The sequence below is a fragment of the Pan paniscus genome, chromosome X (genome assembly GCF_029289425.2).
Source record: "Pan paniscus chromosome X, NHGRI_mPanPan1-v2.0_pri, whole genome shotgun sequence".
NCBI lineage: Eukaryota > Metazoa > Chordata > Mammalia > Primates > Hominidae > Pan > Pan paniscus.
The window spans coordinates 129694792-129709718 of NC_073272.2; positions in this window are offsets into that span (position 1 = coordinate 129694792).

A 14927-nucleotide genomic window follows, 5' to 3' on the forward strand; every position below is an offset into this window, starting at 1 on the left:
AAGTGACATTGGCAAAATGTTAAAACTAACTCTTGTTATCTTTCTTTTAAATATCTTGGTCAGGCGTGGTGGCTCATGCCTGTAATCCCAGCAGTTTGGGAGGGCGAGGTGGGAGGACCCTGAAGTCAGGAGTTTTGAGACCAGCCTGGCCAACATGGTGAAACCCTGTCTCTATTAAAAATACAAAAATTAGCTGGGCATGATGGTGGGTGCCTGTAATCCCAGCTACTTGGGAGGCTGAGGCAGGAGAATCGCTCGAACTGGGAGGTGGAGGTTGCAGTGAGCTGAGATGGCACCACTGCATTCCAGCCTGGGCGACAGAGTGAGACTCCATCTCAAATAAATAAATAAATATCCCTTCCCATCTGGCATCCAAGAGCACATATCACTTCCCCACCTTCTGCCTATCCACGTAAACTCCAAGTCCCCTAAACTCTCGTTGGCTGGAATATAAAAGTCTAAAAGTGCTGGAGTTTCCCCTTACTCACGTTAGAAGAGCTGACTATAGATATCTCTTCTTGACTTGTTCAGTTATGTCACGTTGGTAGGTTGAAACTTGCCATGATGAAAGTATTAACACCACAGGAAATCAACAAACACTACTAATGAGAGCTGGATTACCAGCATAAACCCCTGGTTGAATTCTATGGCTTCAGTCTCTATGGCCTAATGCTTAAGTAAAGGTGCCTCAGAAAGCTCCTCATATTCTTTTAAACCAAAGCAGCAATTCCATGTTTACATTTTGAGCTTCTACCTAATATTTTTTTGAAGAAAAGTTTCCACTTATACGAAATAAATGATAAACATTTGAAAGCTATTGTTCTAGGCCAAGCCACCAGTTTTGAAGATGTGTTCATGGAAACCCAGAAAGGTTAAAATAGTTATTCAACATCACACAAGGGACAAGAGAAAAAAAGCAGGGCAAGTACTGGGACCTAGGTTTCCTTAATCCCAGTCCAGTGCTCTTCCCATCTGTACTTAATAATACTGCATTAAAATGTTTCCTGTTCTGTTTCTCATCCCATCGAAAATGGGTTTGTCAAGTAGTCTGTCTAATAAAATAATCAACGTTCCCAGGAACGTATGTTTATTATGAGTGGGGCCTTCTAGAGAAAATGCCCCTTCAGAACACTTTAGTGAATGGAAGGTATTCACTTTAGTGAATGAAAGGAAAGAAAATAGGCAGGAGTAGAGATACCAGATATACACAAATGATAAAAATTGTGGATAAAAATTATACAGCACTTATTGTGTGCAAAGCACTGTTCTCAGTACTTTATAAATATGAATTATTTCATACAACAACTCTATCAGTAAAGTACTCTTATTACCATCCCACTTTACAGATGGCACAGAGATATCAAATAAATTGTTGTCACAAAACTGGAAAGTGGTAAAACTAGGATTTTAACCCAGGCATTCTGGTTCTAGCATCTGGCATCTTAGCCATTATGCTATCCTGTCTCTTTAGGTGATCAATAAATATATGTCTCTTTAGGTGATCAAATAAATATAAATATATACCTGATCAAAAAATATATATATATAATTATACTATCCTGTCTCTTTAGGTGATCAATAAATAAAGATAGTGAATGAATGAATAAGCATATAAATAGCATGAGACACCAAGATCGGAGGTTTTGGGGTGTGTTTTAAATAACAGAGGGAATATCACACCATGCTGTCTTCATGTAGAACCAAATATAAGTGAAATAGAGTAAGTAGCCAGTAGAATGTATCTCCCAGGAAGAAAAAGTCACTCCTATCAAAGGTTTGGTGGAAGAGATATGCTTAATCACCTGGGTCTCTAAGATTTCAATTAATGCCTTTCTATGCCTCTCACATTTCTGATTAAGCCACTTAGTGGTAGAGGACTCTTGAGCTAGTCCCAAGGATGATCAGGCCACTTATATAATTTCTAGGAAAAGAGAGTTTTCACACTCCTCTGGTAACTGTATACATAGATTGACTTAGCCTTTCAAAGCGAAAGGTTTAAATGTATGTAATCAGGACTTTGCATTATGCTATATGTCAGAGGAAAGGCACAAGTAAGTATGCAACATAGACGCTTCTCTTATGGCATTAACATCTGTTGGCAGGTTAGGCCCAAAACCCCAGAAATGATGAGTGAGCAATACAAGAACATGTATAATCAACTATTAACTTTGTGTGGTTCAGACTGTCAAGTACAGAAAAAATTCAGAGAAATGGAAAATTACAGCAGATGGAAGTAGACATGGAAGGCTTGCTCTTAAGCTTGAGTTTAGACCAAGCAGGATCTTGAAGGTTGAATACAATTTAATAAGGCAAAGAAGAGGCATTTCAGGTAAGAACAGTGACAGGAGAAAAGGTAAGGAGACAGAATTGAAAAGAATGCTTCTGTGAGACAATAATGGGACCAGTCTGATTAGAGGAAATGTTGTGTATGAGCAAGGCAGGAGAATAGGGTCTGGAGGCAGGGAACCTAAGGCCGTTTCCTGCTGACTTCCTAGAAATAAATTGAAAGGAAAACCCTAACTTTCCACGCCTAAGTAACAAGAGGACTAGAGGATACTCCCTTTGCAAACCTTTTCTGTGCAGCAGATGGAACATTGAAAGCACCTCTGATTGGTTGCTTTTTCTCAGGCCTCTGAGCCCAAGCTTGCATGTATACATCCAGATGGCCTGAAGTAACTGAAGAATCACAAAAGAAGTGAAAATGGCCAGTTCCTGCCTTAACTGATGATATTACCTTGTGAAATTCCTTCTGGCTCAGAAGCTCCCCCACTGAGCACCTTGTGACCCCCGCCCCTGCCTGCTAGAGAACAACCTCTTTTGACTGTAATTTTCCGCTACCTGTCCAAATCCTGTAAAACTGCCCCACCCCTAACTCCCTTTTACTGACTCTCTTTTTGTACTCAGCCTGCCTGCACCCAGGTGATTAAAAAGCTTTATTGCTCACACAAAGCCTTTTGGTGGTCTCTTCACATGGACGCGCATGACATTTGGTGCCATGACTTGGATTGGGGGACCTCCCTTGGGAGATCAATCCCATGTCCTCCTGCTCTTTGCTCCGTGACAAAGATCTGCCTACGACCTTGGGTCCTCAGACCAACCAGCCCAAAGAACATCTCACCAATTTTAAATTGGGTAAGTGGCCTCTTTTTACTCTCTTCTCCAACCTCTCTCACTATCCCTCTACCTCTTTCTTCTTTCAATCTTGGCACCACCCTTCAATCTCTCCCTTCTCTTAATTTCAGTTCCTTTCCTTTTCTGGTAGAGACAGAGGAGATGCTTTTTATCCATGAACCCAAAACTCTGGCGCCAGCCACAGACTCGGGAAGACAGGCTTCCCTTGGTGTTTAATCACTGCGGGGATGCCTGCCTGATTATTCACCCATGTTTCAGAGGTGTCTGATCACCGTGGGGACACCTGCCTTGATCCTTCACCTTAGTGGCAAGTACCACTTTCCTAGGGGGCAAGTACCCCCCCACCCCTTCTCTCCATGTCTCTACCCTCTCTTTTCTCTGGGCTTGTCTCCTTCACTATAGGCAACTTTCCACCCTCCATTCCTCCTTCTTCTCCCTTAGCCTGTGTTCTCAAGAACTTAAAACTTCTTCAACTCACACCTGACCTAAAACCTAAATGCCTTATTTTCTTCTGCAATGCCACTTGACCCCAATACAAACTCGACAATGGTTCCAAATAGCCAGAAAACAGCACTTTTGATTTCTCCATCCTACAAGATCTAGATAATTCTTGTTGTAAAATGGGCAAATGGTCTAAGGTGCCTGACGTCCAGGCATTCTTTTACACATCAGCCCCTCCCTAGTCTCTGTTTCCAATGCAATTCATCCCAAATCTTTCTTCTTTCCCTCCCGCCTGTTCCCTCAGTCCCAACCCCAAGCATCGCTGAGTCTTTTCAATCTTCCTTTTCTACTGACCCATCTGACCTCTCCCCTCCTCCCCAGGCTGCTCCTCACCAGGCCGAGGCAGGTCTCAATTCTTCCTCAGCCTCCACTCCTCCACCCTATAATCCTCTATCACCTCCCCTCCTCACACCTGGTCTGGCTTACAGTTTCATTCTGCAACTAGCCCTCCCCGACCTGCCCAACAATTTCCTCTTAAAGAGGTGGCTGGAGCTAAAGGCATAGTCAAGGTTAATGCTCCTTTTTCTTTATCTAACCTCTCCCAAATCAGTTAGCATTTAGGCTTTTTCATCAAATATAAAAACCCAGCCCAGTTCATGGCTAGTTTGGCAGCAACCCTGAGACGCTTTACAGCCCTAGACCCTGAAAGGTCAGAAGGCTGTCTTATTCTCAATATGCGTTTTATTACCCAATCCGCTCTCGACATTAGAAAAAGCCCCAAAAATTAGATTCCAGCCCTCAAACCCCACAAACAGGACTTAATTAACCTCGCCTTCAAGGTGTACCATAATAGAAAAGAGTTACAATTACTTGCCTCTGCTGTGAGACAAAACCCAGCCACATCTCCAGCACACAAGAACTTCAGAACGCCTAAGCAACAGTGACCAGGCATTCCTCCAGGACCTCCTCCATCAGGATCTTGCTTCAAGTGCCAGAAATCTGGCCACTGGGCCAAGGAATGCCTGCAGCCCAGGATTCCTCCTAAGCCATGTCCCATCTGTGTAGGACCCCACTGGAAATCGGACTGTCCAACTCACCAGCCAAGCAAGTAATTACGCTGAACCCCCTTGGGCGCTCTCTAATTGGATGTCCTGGGTCCTCCCAATTCTTAGTCCTTTAATACCTGTCTTTCTCCTTCTCTTATTCGGACCTTGTGTCTTCTGTTTAGTTTCTCAATTCATACAAAACTGTATCCAGGCCACCACCAATCATTCTATATGACAAATGTTTCTTCTAACAACCTCACAATATCACCCCTTACCACAAAATCTTCCTTCAGCTTAATGTCTCCCACTCTAGGTTCCCACGCTGCCCCTAATCTTGCTTGAAGAAGCCCTGAGAAACATTGCCCATTATCTCTCCATACCACCCCCACAAATTTTTGCCACCCCAACACTTTACCACTATTTCTTTTTATTTTTCTTATTAATATAAGAAGACAGGAATGTCAGGCCTCTGAGCCCAAGCCTGCACATATACATCCAGATGGCCTGAAGTAACTGAAGAATCACAAAAGAAGTGAAAATGGCCAGCTCCTGCCTTAACTGATGATATTATCTTGTGAAATTCCTTCTCCTGGCTCAGAAGCACCCCCACTGAGCACCTTATGACCCCCGCCCCTGCCCGCCAGAGAACAACCCCCTTTGACTGTAATTTTCCACTACCTACCCAAATCCTATAAAACTGCCCCACCCCTAACTCCCTTTGCTGACTCTCTTTTTGGACTCAGCCTGCCTGCACCCAGGTGATTAAAAAGTTTTATTGCCCACACAAAGCCTATTGGTGGTCTTTTCACACGGACACGCATGACACTTTCTGTAACCAATCAGACATTTGCACAGGAGTGTGATCTTTGTAATTTCACTTCAGCCTCTGATTGTGGGCCACCACTCATTTATGAGGTACCAAGTGGCCAATGGGAAACCTCTAGCGGGTATTTGGACCTGAGAAGATTCTGTATCTGGGGCCCTTGAGCCACTGCTCAGGCCCGCTCCCACACTGTGGAGTGTACTTTCATTTTCAATAAATCTCTGCTTTTGTTCTGTAGTTGCTTCATTCTTTCCTTCCTTTGCTGTGCATTTTGTCTAATTCTTTGTTCAAAACGCCAAGAACCCTGGACAACCTGCAGTCAAGACCCTCTACCAGTAACATATTTTGGCAAGCTGGCCAGGAGAAAGCAGGTCCAAAGTTTGGGATTTATTTTTCTCCTTTCCCCTTTTACATACAGGGAAATCTTTCTGTCTCTCTCTTTTCCTTTCTAACTCAGGACCCTCAGTAGGCAGCACCTAAGAATGCAGACAACTGCAACTTTCTGGCCAGGTCCACTCTCTGGTGAAACTGAAAGTCTTCCATGTGGAAGTGCCTGACCACCACCGCCTGGTTTGGGTAAGGGACCTGAGTCCTTTTCCTTGTTTTCATTTTTCTGAGTCCTATTCCTTTCTTCCTTTTTCTGAGTTTTCTTTTTTCATTTTTCAGTCTTTCAGCGGCCTTTTCCTAGTAGCTCCTTGGTAATTGAGGGGAACTGGTTGGGTCCACTCTCCGTTGTTGTCTGAAGGCCAAGGAGAAAGCAGGGATGGCTGCCCTTCTCAGAAGGGGGAAAGACTCTTTTCTATCCTTTTCAGTGATAGTCCCTGATCCCTATGTGTGAAGCAGTTGGCAGTGGCAGTTCATCCAGGGTGAACTCACACATGTTTCAGGCGACTTAAACCTCCTTTTCTTATGCTAAATTCTTCCCTTCCCCCACTCGACTGGCTAAGGACAGAAAACCCACCTAGCTATGCCAAAAAAAAAAAAAGGTTATACTAGTCAGAGGGTCTGGGATTGTCCCAGGTAGTCTGTGGGGGGTGGGGAGGTTAATTCATGAAAGGGAATTTATTATTGCCTCAATTGAGAGTTAAAGGGTTGCTTTCAGTGGGATAGAAAATCCTTAAGGAAAGAAAGTTCACAGTAGGTCCTCAGTGGTAGAGGGAACCATTCCAAAGTGGTGCTGCCATACATCTAAGGTCAGATATCTGACAGGCTAAGTCAGGGCCTTTAAGGAGGGACGCCCTCAGGGAACCCAGTCTGGGCCCAGAATTTTTCCAAGGGGACACCCGGGCAAAATTTGGGTCACCTAGTGAGCCCTCCACTTTTCAAAGTCCTCTTTTCCAGACCACTAAGGGCAACTGTCAGTCTATTCCACCTGATTCCACTGTGGGCAACTCTCCACATATTCCACCTGATTCCCTGCTTGGTTACATCATCTACCATCGGAATCTATTTGACAATCTAAAGAGAAAATGTATACTTTTTTCTGCAATACTGTCTAGCCGCATTATAAGCTGCCCAGCCCAGAACAATGGGCAGTTAATGGTAGCTTAATTATGACATCATCCTGCAATTAGACCTATTTTGCAAGGGGTAGGGCAAATGGTCAGAAATCCCATATGTAAAGGCTTTCATGACCCTATTCCACACCTAACCATCTGTGAAACTCCCAGAACCCACTCCCATAAAGGAAAGTTCTAAGGCAGAACTAGATACTATAGATGACCCCCTTTTACGAGGGCCACCTGTCTGTCAGGGTGAACAGTGACCACCCCCATATGGCCCCTTGCCAAGTGCTCCTGAGGCTAAAACCCAGGAGCAAACACCGGAGACCCTACTAAATCCCCCTCACACTCAGAGAGGAACACCGTATTTAACTCTCAACCCTGCTACCTTTTAGGGAATTAGCAGGAGCCAAGGGGTCAGTCCTAGTGCAGGCCCCCTTCTCTATAATTGATATACAATAATATAAGGAAAAGCTGGGAAGCTATTCCGAGAATCCTAGGAAATTTGCAGATGGGTTCCAAACTTTGACCTTAGCCTTTGATCTCTCATGGAGAGATGTTCAATTCATTCTAGCAACCTGTTGCACTCCTTCAGAAAAGGAAGGAGTCATTGAGGCCACCCACCAGGAAGCAGACGAATTATTTGCCCAAAACCCTCAGGGCAATTGCTCAGGCCCAGACACAGTTTCCATTACGGATCCTAACTGGGAATATAACACCCCTGTGGGAATGAACAACCGGGTTAAATTTCTTGAGGCTTTCCTTTGAGGAATGAGAAAGGGAATAACTAAGACAGTAAATTATGATAAAGTAAGGGAGATTATGCAAGGCAGGGAGGAAAACCCAGCCATGTTTTATGGCAGGCTGGAGGAAGCCTTTAAAAAGTACACTAATCTGGACCCTTCCTTTTCCAAAGGCAAAATATTAATGGCACAGCATTTCATTAGCCAATCTGCCCCAGACATTAGACATAAGCTCCGAAAGCTACAAATGGGGCCACAAACTAATCAAAATCAGCTTCCTGATACCACCTTTATGGTGTATAACAATTGTGACCTGGAGGAAGGAAAAAAGGGAACAGAATGAAGAAGAACGGCAAGCCAGAATTACGGCAGCCATCATTGGCGATGCCTTGAATGCTCAAAGAGCATCTAAGGGAAATCCAAAGGGCAATAAGGATAATGCCAGCAAAGGCTCTTGCTTCAAATGCAAGAAAAATGGGCACTGGGCAAAGGAATGTAGTAAGCCCCTGCCAGGCCCCTACTGTCAATGCGAAGGCACCAGTTGTGGCCCCTGGCACTAGAGAATTGACTGTCCCTTCTCCCACCAAGGGTCTCAGTCAGGCAAAACTCTAGTTTTGCGAAAGGAGGAATTAGATGAAGACTGAAGGGGCCTGGATTCTTCCTCACTGCCCCTGCCCAGGAACATTTTAATTACTACTGAGGAGCCTCAGGTAACTCTGGACATCACAGGCACCCAAATTCAGTTTCTTTTCGATACAGGGGCAAATTACTCTGTTCTTACTGCTTATGCAGGAAAACTTTCCTCCCAGTCCATGAGTGTCATGGGAATGAAAGGGAAGCCACAGACAAGATTTTTTATTCCTCCTTTGATTTTTCAATTTGAGAGACAAATCTTCCAGCAGGAATTCCTAGTAGTACCAAGCTGCCCAATCCCCCCTCTTGGGAAGAGATATTGTGGTTAGAACAAGGGCACTACAATAATTTAAGCATCACCCAGTGAAATTGCTAATAGTCAAAATTACAGACAATGTCCCAGACCACATTAATAAACAGGCTAACCCACTGGCATGGTATACTGGAAAACCGGGGAAGGCTAAAATGGCAGTGCCAGTCAAAATACAACCTAAAAATCCCAGCTATTTTTCCAATTGAAAACAATACCCAATTAAGCAGGAAAGAAGAAAAAGCCTTACGCCAATAGTTAAAGTATTACTTACCCATGGGCTCTTAAGACCCTGTAATTCATTGGGCATGGTGGCTCACACCTGTAATCCCAGCACTTTGGGAGGCCGAGGTGGGCATATCACCTGAGGTCAGGAGTTTGAGACCAGCCTGACCAACATGGAGAAACCCCGTCTCTACTAAAAGTACAAAATTAGCTGGGCATGGTGGCACATGCCTGTAATCCCAGCTACTCGGGAGCCCGAGGCAGGAGAATTGCTTGAACCTGGGAGGCAGAGGTTGTGGTGAGCCGAGATCATGCCATTGCACTCCAGCCTGGGCAACAAGAGTGAAACTCTGTCTAAAAAAAAAAAAACCCTGTAATCCTCCCTGCAATACCCCCACCTTACCCATTCTAAAACCTTCAGGGGAATACCGATTAGTACAGGACCTCAGAATAATTAATGAAGCTGTTATTTCCATATACTCTCCTGGCTTAGGTGCCAGGGGATGCAAAATGGTTCTCAGTCCTAGACCTAAAAGATGCTTTCTTCTCCATTCCCCTGGCCCCAAAGTCCCAATACCTTTTTGCCTTCTAATGGGAAAATCCTAATACCAGGGAAAAACAACAATACACTTGGACAGTGCTCCCTCAGAGCTTTTGGAATAGTCCCCATTTCTTTGCCTGGGCTTTAGAGAGGGGACTGAGGTATCTGCAATTAGAGAATGGGAGTATACTTCAGTGTGTGAATGAACTTCTTGTGTGTAGCCCAACTCAGGAGTTTCTGACCAAAATACTATAAAAACTTTGATTTTCCTGGCAGACAGGAGATATAAAGTGTCCAAAAAGAAGGCACAGATTACCCTTTAATAGGTCCAATATTTAGGGTATGTCTTAACACTTGGAGCCTGACAAATAGTCCCAGAATGAGTGCAAGCCATATGTGGTTTGGGGGCCCCCCACACCAGGCAACAGCTTCGTTCTTTTTGGGGAATGGCCAGGTTTTGCAGAACATGGGTACCAAATTTAGGACTCAGAGCAAAGCCCCTGTATGAAGCAACAAGGGGGCCTGAAAATCAGCTAATGGAATGGACCCCGGAAATGAGAGGAGCCTTTGCCAAGTTAAAACAGGCTCTCGCCCAGGCTCCCGCTCTTGGCATCCCGGACCTAACTAAGCCCTTCTTTTTGTATGTAGCAGAGAAGAGGGATATAGCTGTGGGAGTGCTAGCACAGAAATTTGGATCAGAACACAGACCAACCACCTACTTTTCAAAGAAGTTAAACGGAGTGGCCTTGAGGTGGCCAAGTTGCCTGCAGGCAGTAACAGCCACTGCTATGTTAGTGGATGAAGCCACTAAAATTCCCCTGGGCCAACCACTGGAAGTTCTAACCCCTCATCAGGTAAAGTTAGTTTTAGAGCTAAAGGGACACCTCTAGATGACAGGGGAAAGGATAACCAAATACCAGGCTATGCTCCTAGACAATCCAGATGTAATCCTTAAAACCTTTAACACTGAATCTGGCTTCATTGCTGCCCATAGGCCCAATAACTGATCATTCCTATGAGCAGGTCATTGCACGTATGTTAGCTGTCCTGCTTTGAAAGATCAGCCTCTCCCAGATTCTGAGGATGACCGATTCACAGATGGCAGTAGTTTTGTGTCAAATGGGGAGTGCTGAGCTGGATATGCAGTAGTGAATCATAACACAATTACTGAAGCCCAGCCACTGCCCCCAGGCACATCAGCACAAAAGACTGAAATCATTGCTCTTACTCGAGCATTAATATTGGGACAAGGGAAAAAGCTTAACATCTATACAGATTTTAAATATGCATTCTTTGTGGTTCATGCTCATGCTACAATCTGGAAAGAAAGGGGATTACTAACTAGCAAACACTCCCCCATAAAGCATGGGCCTGAAATTCTTCAGCTACTGGAAGCAATACACCTGTCAAAGGCCATAGCTATAATCCATTACAGGGGACATCAAAGGGACTTAACCCCTATAGCACAAGGGAACAGAAAGCCTGATAGAGAAGCCAAAGCTACAGCCCTCAGGGTGCAATCCCAACAGATCCTAGCACTACTTCCTTTCTATGATTCCCCAATATAACCGGAGTACACGCTACAGGAAGAACAGTTAATAAAGGAAGAAGGGAGACAAAAACAAGGATCCTGGTGGTATTGGGGTCAAAAATATATCTCCCTCAGACAGCTCAGTGGAAAGTTATAAAAGCCCTGCGTGTCTCTTTCCATGTGGGGAGAGATGCAACTCTGCCCATGGTAAATAAGCTCTTTACTGGATCTAACTTGGCTTCAGTGGCTAAGCAGGTCTGCCAAGCCTGCTCACTGTGTGCACTTAACAACCCAGGAAACAAAATGCCTCCTCCAGTAGAACCAGTCCAGAAGAGAGGAACTTATCCAGGGGAAGACTGGCAATTAGACTTCACCCATATGCCAGCTTGAAGAAGATACAAGTTTTTGTTAGTGCTAATGGATACCTTTACTGGTTGGGTCGAAGCTTATCCTACCATAACAGAGAAGGCTAATGAGGCCATAAAGTTTCTCTTAAAAGAAATAATCCCCTGGTTTGGGTTACCTCAGAGCCTCCAAAGTGATAATGGCTCATCCCTTATCTCCCAAACAACTCAAGGGGTTGCTAAGGCTCTTGGAATCAAATACTATTTACATTCAGCATGGAGGCCTCAATCCTCCAGGAAAGTAGAAAGGGCTAACCAAACTCTAAAATGAGTGTAAGCTAAGCTATGTCAGGAAACATCAGAAACTTGGGTCAGCTTACTGCCCATAGCCCTCTTAAGGATCCATAATACCCCTAAAGCAAAAATTAACATAAGCCCATACGAAATGTTATACAGAAGGCCATTCTTAACTAATGATTTAATTATTGATCCAGAAACAGCCAGTTTAGTAAAATACCTAGTCAACCTAGGACAATTTCAGCAGGCTTTACAAAAGCTTGGAATTCAAAGGCTTTCCACACTGGGAACTAATCAGTAACCCCAAATCAGGCCAGGAGATAAGGTACTTGTTAAAACATGGAAGGAAGGATCACCTGCTCAACAATTACAACCCAAATGGAAGGGACCATTTTCAGTAACACTGGCCATGCCTTCTGTGGTCAAAGTACTAGGATTAGATAGTTATATATATCTTTCAAGGACCAAACCAGCAAAACCAGAGGCCCCGGACCAGGAACCTGAAGTTCCCATCAGCCACTACACCTGTGAACCTGTGGAAGATCTGAAGTACCTGTTTAGAAGACAGCCGAAATGCCTACCAACTTTCCTTGGTGTCTTTGTTGCATAGTTACTGTAGACTGGATAATAGTAGCCATTTATTTTTAACTATTGCAGTTTAATTGCCTTCTTCCAAATGGATGGAATCACTACCTTTGTAGTAATTAAGCAGAATGTTTTTAATACAATTCTGCAACAAACATTCCTGACAGCATAGGTATCCACCCCCAAAGTTCCCATTAAATCTTTTAACCAAATTCATTTCCTCTCACATAGAGGCCATCAAACTTCAGATGCTTGTGTGACAAGGTTTCCAGACAGTTCCAGGTGAAGACACCACCCCCAGCCATCAAGAAGCCACCCGGTCTCCACTAGACAGAGTAGGGCAAAAGTTCCGTGATCTCCAACAGATAGGGACTATGCCCCAAGTCAGCAGGAAGCAGTTACAGAAGAAAGACCGTCAGGCCCTCTGCCTCCTCTAGAGATTTATGGGGATCACATCTTTCGGGGAGAGATGAGGCAGAATAGGTTCTGGAGGCAGGGAACCTGAGGCCATTTCCCACTGACTTCCTAGTAATAAATTGAAAGGAAAACTCTAACTTTCCATGCCTAAGTAATGAAAGGACCAGAGGCTACTCCCTTTGCAAACCCCTACCTTTTCTGCTCAGCAGATGGAAAATTGAAAGCACTTTCTGCAACCAATCAGACGTTTGCACAGGAGTGTGACCTTTGTAACTTCACTTCAGCCTCTGATTGCGGGCCACCACTTCATTTACGAGGTGAGCACCAAGTGGCCAATGGGAAACCTCTAGAGGGTATTTGGACCTGAGAAGATTGTGTATCTGGGGCCCTTGAGCTGATGCTCAGCCCGCTCCCACACTGTGGAGTATACTTTCATTTTCAATAAATCTCTGCTTTCATTCTTTCATTGCTTCATTCTTTCCTTCCTTTGCTGTGCTTTTTGTCCAATTCTTTGTTCAAAACGACAAGAACCTGGACAACTTGCAGTCAAGACCCTCCACTGGTAACACAACTGTTATGGGAAATGAGTTTAAATACTTATTCATTTATTCATGTACATAATCATCCATGCAGCAAATGTTTATTGAGCACCATGTCACATGTTTGGAATACTGAGATAAATGGGACACAGTCTCTGCCTTCAAATTGTTTACATTCAAGTGGTGAAAACAGGTTCACAAACATAAAAGTACTATGATAAAAGTAAGCTACAGGTGGCCTCCTGCCTCAGCCTGGACTGAGTCATATTTCATTTAAATGCTGTGATTTCACTTCTGCTACATCTACCTTCTTGGACTCATATTTCAGGACCTGCATTATGAATTGGTTTCTTTCAGGATAAATTAGACACCAAAGGTCCATGATACCATCTGAAGAAGAACCTTAATTGGTAGAACATACAAAAGCAGTTTTTTGTTTTGTTTCTTTTTTTTTTTTTTTTGAGATGGAGTCATGCTCTGTCACCCAGGCTGGAGTGCAATTGCGCGATCTTGGCTCACTGCAACCTCTGCCTCCCGGGTTCAAATGATTCTCCTGCCTCAGCCTCCCAAATAGCTGGGACTACAGGTGTGTGCCACCACACCCGGCTAATTTTTGTATTTTAGTAGAGATGGGGTTTCACCATGTTGGCCAGGCTGGTCTCCAACTCCTGACCTCAGGTGATCTGCCTGCCTCAGCCTCCCAAAGAGCTGGGATTACAGGCGTGAGCCACCACGCCTGGCCACAAAAGCAGTTTTGTATTTCCATATAGTGTAGCACTTTTTTTTGAGAGTCCTTCCTCTTTTTTTTTCTAAGAGCAAAAATGGGAATATTAAACGGGTGAATTTTGAAATGTAAAAAAGAAATTATAAATCTATTTTACTATATATCCTCAAGCAAGTATAGCCAAAGGAGGAGGGGTAGGTAACAGTAAATATTTTATCTCCTAACAATGTATCTATAAACCATTCTGCTGAAGAATCTGACAGATTACTAACTGTGAGAAAAGAAAGGTTAACAACTCTGATAATACATAAACTCAGATCAGATATAGGCCCAATTTTTGTTGTAATCATCCATCCATAACCTGTTCAGATGACAAGCCCTGTTGTTAATAAAGCATACTGTACTACGAGTACATTGCTCTGTGCTCTGCTTATCTTTGTAGAAACTGTAATTGTCTAAAACAATGGCCTCAGTGAAAAAATGTGATATGTTATTAGTTGCGTAAAGATTAAAATAATTTAAACTTATAATAGTAGTTGTTTTGGAAGGATTAAGACATGAGTGATGCTGTATAGAGTTAATAACTCAGCATTGGGTTTTTTTGTTTGTTTATTTTGACATGGAGTCTCACTCTGTTGCCCAGGCTGGAGTGCAGTGGTGCCATTTTGGCTCACTGCAGTCTCTGCCTCCTGGGTTCAAGTGATTCTCCTGCTTCAGCCTCCTGAGTATCTGGGATTACAGGTGTCCGCCACCATGCCCAGCTATTTTTTGTATTTGTAGTAGAGTTGGGGTTTTGCCATGTTGGCCAGGCTCGTCTCTAACTCCTGACCTCAGGTGATCCACCCACCTTGGCCTCCCAAAGTGTTGGGATTACAGGCATAAACCACCGTGCCTCGCCAGCATTGTTGTTAAGTTTGTTTCCATTCTGGTCCTTGTGAGAGAGCCATAAATTTCAAGCCACATCTTGTGGGAGAGACAAAGTTACCCCAACAGAATGCAAGTTCCATGAAGGCATGGAACCATGGCTCATTTACCAATATCTACCAAAGACATAGTGATTGGAATAGAGTTTAATATTTGTTGAATGAATAAAT